This window comes from Chrysoperla carnea, assembly GCF_905475395.1.
Source record: "Chrysoperla carnea chromosome X unlocalized genomic scaffold, inChrCarn1.1 SUPER_X_unloc_2, whole genome shotgun sequence".
NCBI lineage: Eukaryota > Metazoa > Arthropoda > Insecta > Neuroptera > Chrysopidae > Chrysoperla > Chrysoperla carnea.
Window position 1 is genome coordinate 198,078 of NW_025408145.1, and position 8,727 is coordinate 206,804.

At 26.2% G+C, this 8,727-nt stretch overlaps 1 pseudogene; it reads left to right on the forward strand.

Moving 5' to 3' along the window:
- The first annotated feature begins 1,187 nt into the window (after positions 1 to 1,187).
- Positions 1,188 to 1,400, forward strand: LOC123304101 (annotated as a pseudogene).
- The last annotated feature ends 7,327 nt before the right edge of the window (positions 1,401 to 8,727 follow it).

Consider the following 8,727-nt stretch of genomic DNA (forward strand, 5'->3'; position numbering starts at 1 on the left):
GACTTACATAGGGACTTATATTATTGTGAATAATGATATAATTGAAAACCTTTATTTTTTATTTGATAGAATTATTATATTTTATCATTTAAATATTTATAATAAATACATTATTTTTATAAAGTAAAAAAATATGGCCGAAGAAAATTCTACAGCTGTTGCAGCAACTGCGGTTACTGCTGCTTCTACAACACCAACAAAAAAAGCAACAGCTTCTGGTGCTAAACGTACAAAACAACATTCAAAACCAACACATCCACGTACATCAGAAATGGTTGTTAACGCAATTAAAAATTTAAAAGAACGTGGTGGTTCATCATTACAAGCAATTAAAAAATATTTAGCTGCAAATTATAAAGTGGATTCTGATAAAATTTCACCATTTATTAAAAAATATTTAAAAGCTGCTGTAACTGAGGGAGCCTTGGTACAAACTAAAGGTAAAGGTGCATCTGGTTCATTCAAATTGGCTGCTTCCGCTTCATCTAATTCTTCAGCTAAATCAAAAGTATCCAAAAAAGAAAGTGGAGCAAAAGGTTCAGCAAAGAGTGCTAAAAGTAAACGGGCACCAAAAGAAAAGAAAGCCACAACTACATCATTGGCAGCCAAAAAGCCTAAAGCAAAAAAAGCGACTCCATCATCATCAACTGCTGCTAAAAAAGTTACTGCAAAATCATCAGCGGCATCAAAAAAAGCACCAGTTAAAGCAAAACCAGCAAAAAGTACAAAATCCGCTGCCAAAAGTAGCCCTGCTCGTAAACCGAAAGCACCAAAAGCTAAGAAAGCTTCTGTTGCCAAATCATCTCCTACAAAAATTAAAAAAGCAGCACCAAAAAAGAAATGATCTGTTACTTTAATAATATATTGAAATATTTCATTATTTTTGCTAAAAAATGAAAATAACATAGGCCTTAATACAGGCCACAAATTAATATTTGATAAGAGTAAATTATTTTTTGTATAAATATTTTATAAAATAATAGTTTAGAAACATTTGCCACAGTCAGTACCACGGATGGGTGGCCACTTGAGAATACTGTGTGCGGTTGCATTTTTATTTAAAATATATGGTATAATAAATAAGTATATATTTAAATTGATTACTTCATTGAAAATTTTAATAATATACTTTAATATTAATGATATTTATGAAAAATATATATTTGTAAAAATTTTCATTTATTACTGGCAACAGCCATACCACGTTGAAAACACCGGTTCTCGTCCTAAAAGTTTTGTAATATATGTTATGTATGTAATGTATTGTATTTTTAAATGTTGATTAATAAACTGTTTTTGAATTTGAATTTGGTTCTCGTCCGATCACCGAAGTTAAGCAACATTGGGCACAGTCAGTACTTGGATGGGTGACCGCTTGGGAACACTGTGTGCGGTTGCCTTTTTATATTAAAAATATATATTATTTTTCTTCTTTTCTTTTTTTTTACACACCATATATAAATATATGTTATTTAGAAATGTAAACCTTTTATATTATTCGTCAACAAATAAATATTATTTTTTGTATAAAATTTTATTGCATTTATAACTCATATCATGGTTACTTTAAAGCGAGAAGTTTTTTTAATATTTCAAATGAATATAAAATAATATAAATTTTATGAAATTTATTTATTTTTAGAAATAGCAATCGCTTATAATTATAACAAAATTTTAATAATGTTTAATTTTATTTCAATAATTTATATATATATATATATATATATATTTTTTAATAAAAATAATATACTCTTATTTAATAATATATGTTGGTCCTATATATAGGACCGAAAATATTTCTTATTTGTTTTTTTTTTTTTAAATTGTCATTTAAAACGCTTATGCACGTTCTCCACGAATACGTCTTGCCAATTGTATATCCTTAGGCATAATTGTAACACGCTTTGCATGAATTGCGCATAAATTGGTATCTTCAAATAAACCTACTAAATAGGCTTCACTAGCTTCTTGTAATGCCATAACAGCTGAACTTTGGAAACGTAAATCGGTTTTAAAATCTTGTGCAATTTCACGTACTAAACGTTGGAATGGTAATTTACGAATTAACAATTCAGTACTTTTTTGATAACGACGAATTTCTCGTAAAGCTACTGTACCAGGACGATATCTGTGTGGTTTTTTTACTCCACCAGTTGCTGGTGCACTTTTACGTGCAGCTTTCGTTGCTAATTGTTTTCTTGGTGCTTTACCACCAGTTGATTTACGTGCAGTTTGCTTGGTTCTAGCCATTTTCAAATAATAATGTTTTTACAAAAAAACACACAATTTTAAAAATTATATTCGACAATTTGATACTACAAAGTCAAATGTTTAAATGCGAAATAAATGTGTTGTATTTATATTTATATGAAATTTCAAAATTTTTGTTGTCATATCCTATTGGATAGCTATCAGAGTATGGACTAATCAAATTGTATAGGCGTGGCTTAAAAAATCTTTAATGCTTTATATAAAAAGGCACAATTGTACCGGCGCTCACATACATTACAATACTTGTGAGGTTAACACACGTGTTATCCGTTCGTTAAAATATTGTAAATAATTTTTTATTAAAATGACTGGCAGAGGAAAAGGTGGAAAGGGTCTTGGAAAAGGGGGTGCAAAACGTCATAGAAAAGTTTTGCGTGATAATATCCAAGGTATTACAAAACCTGCAATTCGTCGTTTAGCACGACGAGGTGGAGTAAAACGTATCTCTGGTTTAATTTATGAAGAAACACGTGGTGTACTTAAAGTATTCCTTGAAAATGTTATTCGGGATGCTGTTACATATACTGAACACGCAAAACGTAAAACAGTTACAGCTATGGATGTTGTATATGCATTAAAACGACAAGGTCGTACTTTGTATGGTTTTGGAGGTTAAGAAAATATAATAATTTACTTAAAATATTTAGTAAATTTATTAAAGAATATTTAATACATCCGATAAATTTAAACAGGCTTTCCTTTTTGGGAAGCCACTAATTTTATTTATATAAGAGTAAATAAATTTGTTAATAAATATAACATATTATATAATTTGTTTACAACAAATTATTTTGTTTATAACATACATTACCAAATATTTTTATTTATTTTTTTTTTTATTGTAATATATCTGCAATAATAACTTATAATTTGTATATTATCTATTTTATTTTACAATAACTTATTGAATTTTTGAAAAAATTTTATTATAAATTAATATACTATTATATTTTTTATATATACAAGTTAAGAGTAACAAGTATCGATAGGAGATTATCGAATTTATAACTAATAAAACATTTCGCCTTAATCAAAGAAAATAAAGATTTTGCTATACCATTTTTTATACTTTCAATAAATAATTTATTATTAAATTTTTATTATTTCATTTATTTTTTAAAATTATTAAAAATATTTTTCTAATAATTATAAGCGTACATAAACAAGTAGTAAATGTAAAATGAAAATAATAAAGGTAATGTAATGCATTTGCATTACACTGATTTACGATATATATTCCGCGATATCCTTTATTATATTTAAAATTAATAATATTGATATACTAATAATAGATATATTCAAGCTATTAATATATAAAATTTTATATTAAATATGATATTAATAATTGTTTATTTTATTTTTTTGTATATATAAAAATAATTTACTCTTATTTAAAAAATTTGATGGCTCTCTTAAAAAGAGAGCCGTTTTTATATGTTGATGTATTTTTATGTTATCAATTAAATAATATTTTCGATTTATTTATTTTGAACTTGTATATTTTGTAACAGCTTTAGTACCTTCACTAACAGCGTGCTTTGCCAATTCACCAGGTAATAATAATCGAACTGCGGTTTGAATTTCCCGACTTGTGATTGTTGAACGTTTATTATAATGTGCTAAACGTGATGCTTCAGCAGCAATACGTTCAAAAATATCATTAACAAAACTGTTCATGATACTCATAGCTTTACTAGAGATACCAGTATCAGGATGCACTTGTTTTAATACTTTGAAAATGTAAATTGCATATGATTCCTTGCGCTTCCTCTTCTTTTTCTTATCACTCTTTGATATATTTTTTTGAGCTTTGCCAGCTTTTTTTGCTGCTTTTCCACTTGTTTTTGGTGGCATTGTTACAAACAATTAATATACACAGATAGTTACAGAACACCAGTCAGTATATGTATGAGCGTGTCGTGTATACAACTAGCGTATTATATACGCGAAGATGGATATAACAATAAAAATGAATACTACTCTCTGATTGGCTGAAAATAATACTATAAGGTGATTGGTTTATTTTTAAAGTTTTATATTTTATAAATATTATAAATTAAAATACCCAAATAACATTTTAAACATTTATGTTACAATCCCCGTAACGTACACATCTGTGTGATTATATTTACAAAAAAAAGTATTAATTAAATAAATTTATTCGCTATGTCTGGACGAGGTAAAGGTGGTAAAGTAAAGGGAAAGGCAAAGTCAAGATCAAGCCGAGCAGGATTACAATTTCCTGTTGGAAGAATTCACAGATTATTACGAAAAGGAAATTATGCTGAACGAGTAGGTGCTGGTGCCCCAGTATATTTGGCTGCTGTTATGGAATATTTGGCTGCAGAAGTTCTCGAGTTAGCTGGTAATGCTGCCCGTGATAACAAAAAAACACGTATCATTCCACGTCATTTACAATTGGCAATTCGTAATGATGAAGAATTAAATAAATTATTATCTGGTGTAACAATTGCTCAAGGTGGTGTATTACCAAACATTCAAGCAGTGTTATTACCAAAGAAAACTGAAAAGAAAGCATAAATTAAAAACATTGCATTAATTTTTATAATAATAATACATCGATCATAGGCCTTTTAATAAAAGGCCACAAATTTATTTAAAATAAGAGTAAAAATTATTTTTATAAATAATATATTATAATATTTTTTTAAAGAATCAATTTAAATAATTATAAATTAATGATTCTTTTTTTTTTTTCTTTTTTTATATGTTATTATGGAAATAATTCATCATATTATGATGACATTTAGGTAACATATTATAAGAATATTCATAAAATATTATCAAAATAATATTGTATTATGATGATATTTAGACAAAATATTATAAGAATATACACAAAATATTATCAAAATAATATCATTAGATAACAAAACTGTTCATGATACTCATACCTTTACTAGAGATAAAAGTATCAGGATGCACTTGTATTAATACATATTATCACAACATCACAAAATATTTTTTAAAAGGAAAAATTTTTTTAAAATTATTATAAAATTTGATTGAATTAAATTTCAATTTATTTTTTTAATAATTAAAGAAAAAAAAAAAAAAAAGCATATAAACTTTCTATTGAAAATGTTATTTTAAACTAGATGGCCAAGTGAACTTCGTTACACAAACAATATATGACGTATTCGTTATTTAAATAATCAGTATCCTTTGATATTATATCAATACGTTACTCTCTTCTTTTGATACATATTAATAAAATTTCAATTTATAAGATTTTATGTCAATTATATAAATAATATTATAAATTTTCTAAATACATAAGTTAAGTAACAAAAAATTTGAATAACAAGATAAATTTATATATTATGTTTTAATACTCGATACTATAATATATCGCATCCGTTACCAATTATTCGGTATCCTTTGATTTATACACAGAATGAACTAAAAATATATATCAAATTTATTTTATTTATTTATATATTTAATATTATTATTATTATTTTATATTACAAAGTTTCTTAACGAAGCTTACAATGATTTCTCATATCGTACTTAACAAAATTATTTAGATCATATAAAATTTAAATTGTTAAAAAATTTGTATATTTATTATTATTATTATTTATTTTTATTAAAATTACATAACATAAAATTAATAATATTTTAATAATTATATAAATTAATTCTTATTTAAAATAATCTTATATTAATCTCAACAAATACTCTAATAATATATTTTGTCATAAATTTTTTTATATTTAAAATAAATATTATAATATATAAATACTTATATCAGTATAAAATTTCTTTATATAATTATGAAAAAATTAATTTAATAGTTAATTATTGATATTAATGCATAAATAAAAGTATTTTCTAATGAAATATATTTTGTCAATGTTCGATTAACACATTTCATAATAATACGTTTTCATTATTGACAAAAAAAGTTTTTCTAAAAATGAAATCTTATACTATAATATATATATTTATATATTAAATTTTTTAATTATTTATATACTAATAATTTATAATAAATCGATATTAAATAAAAAATAAAAATATATACTTTTTAAGTTTACCTTAAAAATATTATTGTTTTGTATGATTGAAATAATTAATATTAAACTATGTTTATTAATAATTGTTAATAAAAAAATTAAATATATTTTAATTTATAAAATAAATATTATTATTAAATTTATAATTTATTATTTTATATATTATAGAAATTGAAAAAATAAATCATGTTTACTACGACAGTAAATTAGAAATACTATTTAATTTTTATGTGTTTTCTACATGGTACTTTGACTTACATAGGGACTTATATTATTGTGAATAATGATATAATTGAAAACCTTTATTTTTTATTTGATAGAATTATTATATTTTATCATTTAAATATTTATAATAAATACATTATTTTTATAAAGTAAAAAAATATGGCCGAAGAAAATTCTACAGCTGTTGCAGCAACTGCGGTTACTGCTGCTTCTACAACACCAACAAAAAAAGCAACAGCTTCTGGTGCTAAACGTACAAAACAACATTCAAAACCAACACATCCACGTACATCAGAAATGGTTGTTAACGCAATTAAAAATTTAAAAGAACGTGGTGGTTCATCATTACAAGCAATTAAAAAATATTTAGCTGCAAATTATAAAGTGGATTCTGATAAAATTTCACCATTTATTAAAAAATATTTAAAAGCTGCTGTAACTGAGGGAGCCTTGGTACAAACTAAAGGTAAAGGTGCATCTGGTTCATTCAAATTGGCTGCTTCCGCTTCATCTAATTCTTCAGCTAAATCAAAAGTATCCAAAAAAGAAAGTGGAGCAAAAGGTTCAGCAAAGAGTGCTAAAAGTAAACGGGCACCAAAAGAAAAGAAAGCCACAACTACATCATTGGCAGCCAAAAAGCCTAAAGCAAAAAAAGCGACTCCATCATCATCAACTGCTGCTAAAAAAGTTACTGCAAAATCATCAGCGGCATCAAAAAAAGCACCAGTTAAAGCAAAACCAGCAAAAAGTACAAAATCCGCTGCCAAAAGTAGCCCTGCTCGTAAACCGAAAGCACCAAAAGCTAAGAAAGCTTCTGTTGCCAAATCATCTCCTACAAAAATTAAAAAAGCAGCACCAAAAAAGAAATGATCTGTTACTTTAATAATATATTGAAATATTTCATTATTTTTGCTAAAAAATGAAAATAACATAGGCCTTAATACAGGCCACAAATTAATATTTGATAAGAGTAAATTATTTTTTGTATAAATATTTTATAAAATAATAGTTTAGAAACATTTGCCACAGTCAGTACCACGGATGGGTGGCCACTTGAGAATACTGTGTGCGGTTGCATTTTTATTTAAAATATATGGTATAATAAATAAGTATATATTTAAATTGATTACTTCATTGAAAATTTTAATAATATACTTTAATATTAATGATATTTATGAAAAATATATATTTGTAAAAATTTTCATTTATTACTGGCAACAGCCATACCACGTTGAAAACACCGGTTCTCGTCCATTCTCTGTACAACAGCTGTAGTGAACACATCGTTGTGACTACAACTTAATTACAGACTTACATAACACAATTTTATTTTTTTGTTATATGCAAATTTTTAACAAACAAAAAAACAATATCAAGTCAGTGCATGAAGCCTAAGCCTCGTGGCTTAAAACGCCTCAATAATGATGGGCAAAGCCCATCCAAAACAAAAAATAAAGTGCTTGTACTCAATATACAAGATGCCAGTGAAATAAATCAGGAAAATGTAGAAAATATAGTGGGAAAAGACACATTAAACAGTGAAACGGACACAAAAAATAGTGAAGTGAACATATTAAATAGTGAAAAAGACACAACAAATAGTGAACTGAACACAAAAAAGTGTGAAACGAAAATTAACGACAGTGAAAAAGACACAAATAATAAAGGTACAGTAAACATTAAACTAAATCAAGTGAATGTTGAAAACAATAATACAACAACGACAACCGAAATGATCGTTGATGACAACACAACCAAAAATATGGATTTAAGCTCAATGTTCGTCAAGCCATCGACCTCAAGGGGAACCGGCAAGCCCACACCAAAACCCCCAACAATACCGCTAAAAAACCGATTTGCGCCTTTAGAAAACGATGAAAATGAAGAAGACGACGACAATGACTCAATTGAACTGGGTCAAAACAAACCAAAAAAGCCACCACCACTTGTTATACACGCCAAAACTACCGACCACAAAACATACGTAAAATCACTCGAAAACGAAATAAACAAAGGATTCCACATCAAATACACCGCAAACAACACAAACTTGTACATTTATGATCATGAAGAATACAAAAAGTACAAAGAAATTCTAAATGAAGGCAAAGTGGAATACCACACATACACCCCAAAAGCGGACAGAAAACACGCCTTTATCTTAAGAGGGCTAGACAACAGCACTGAC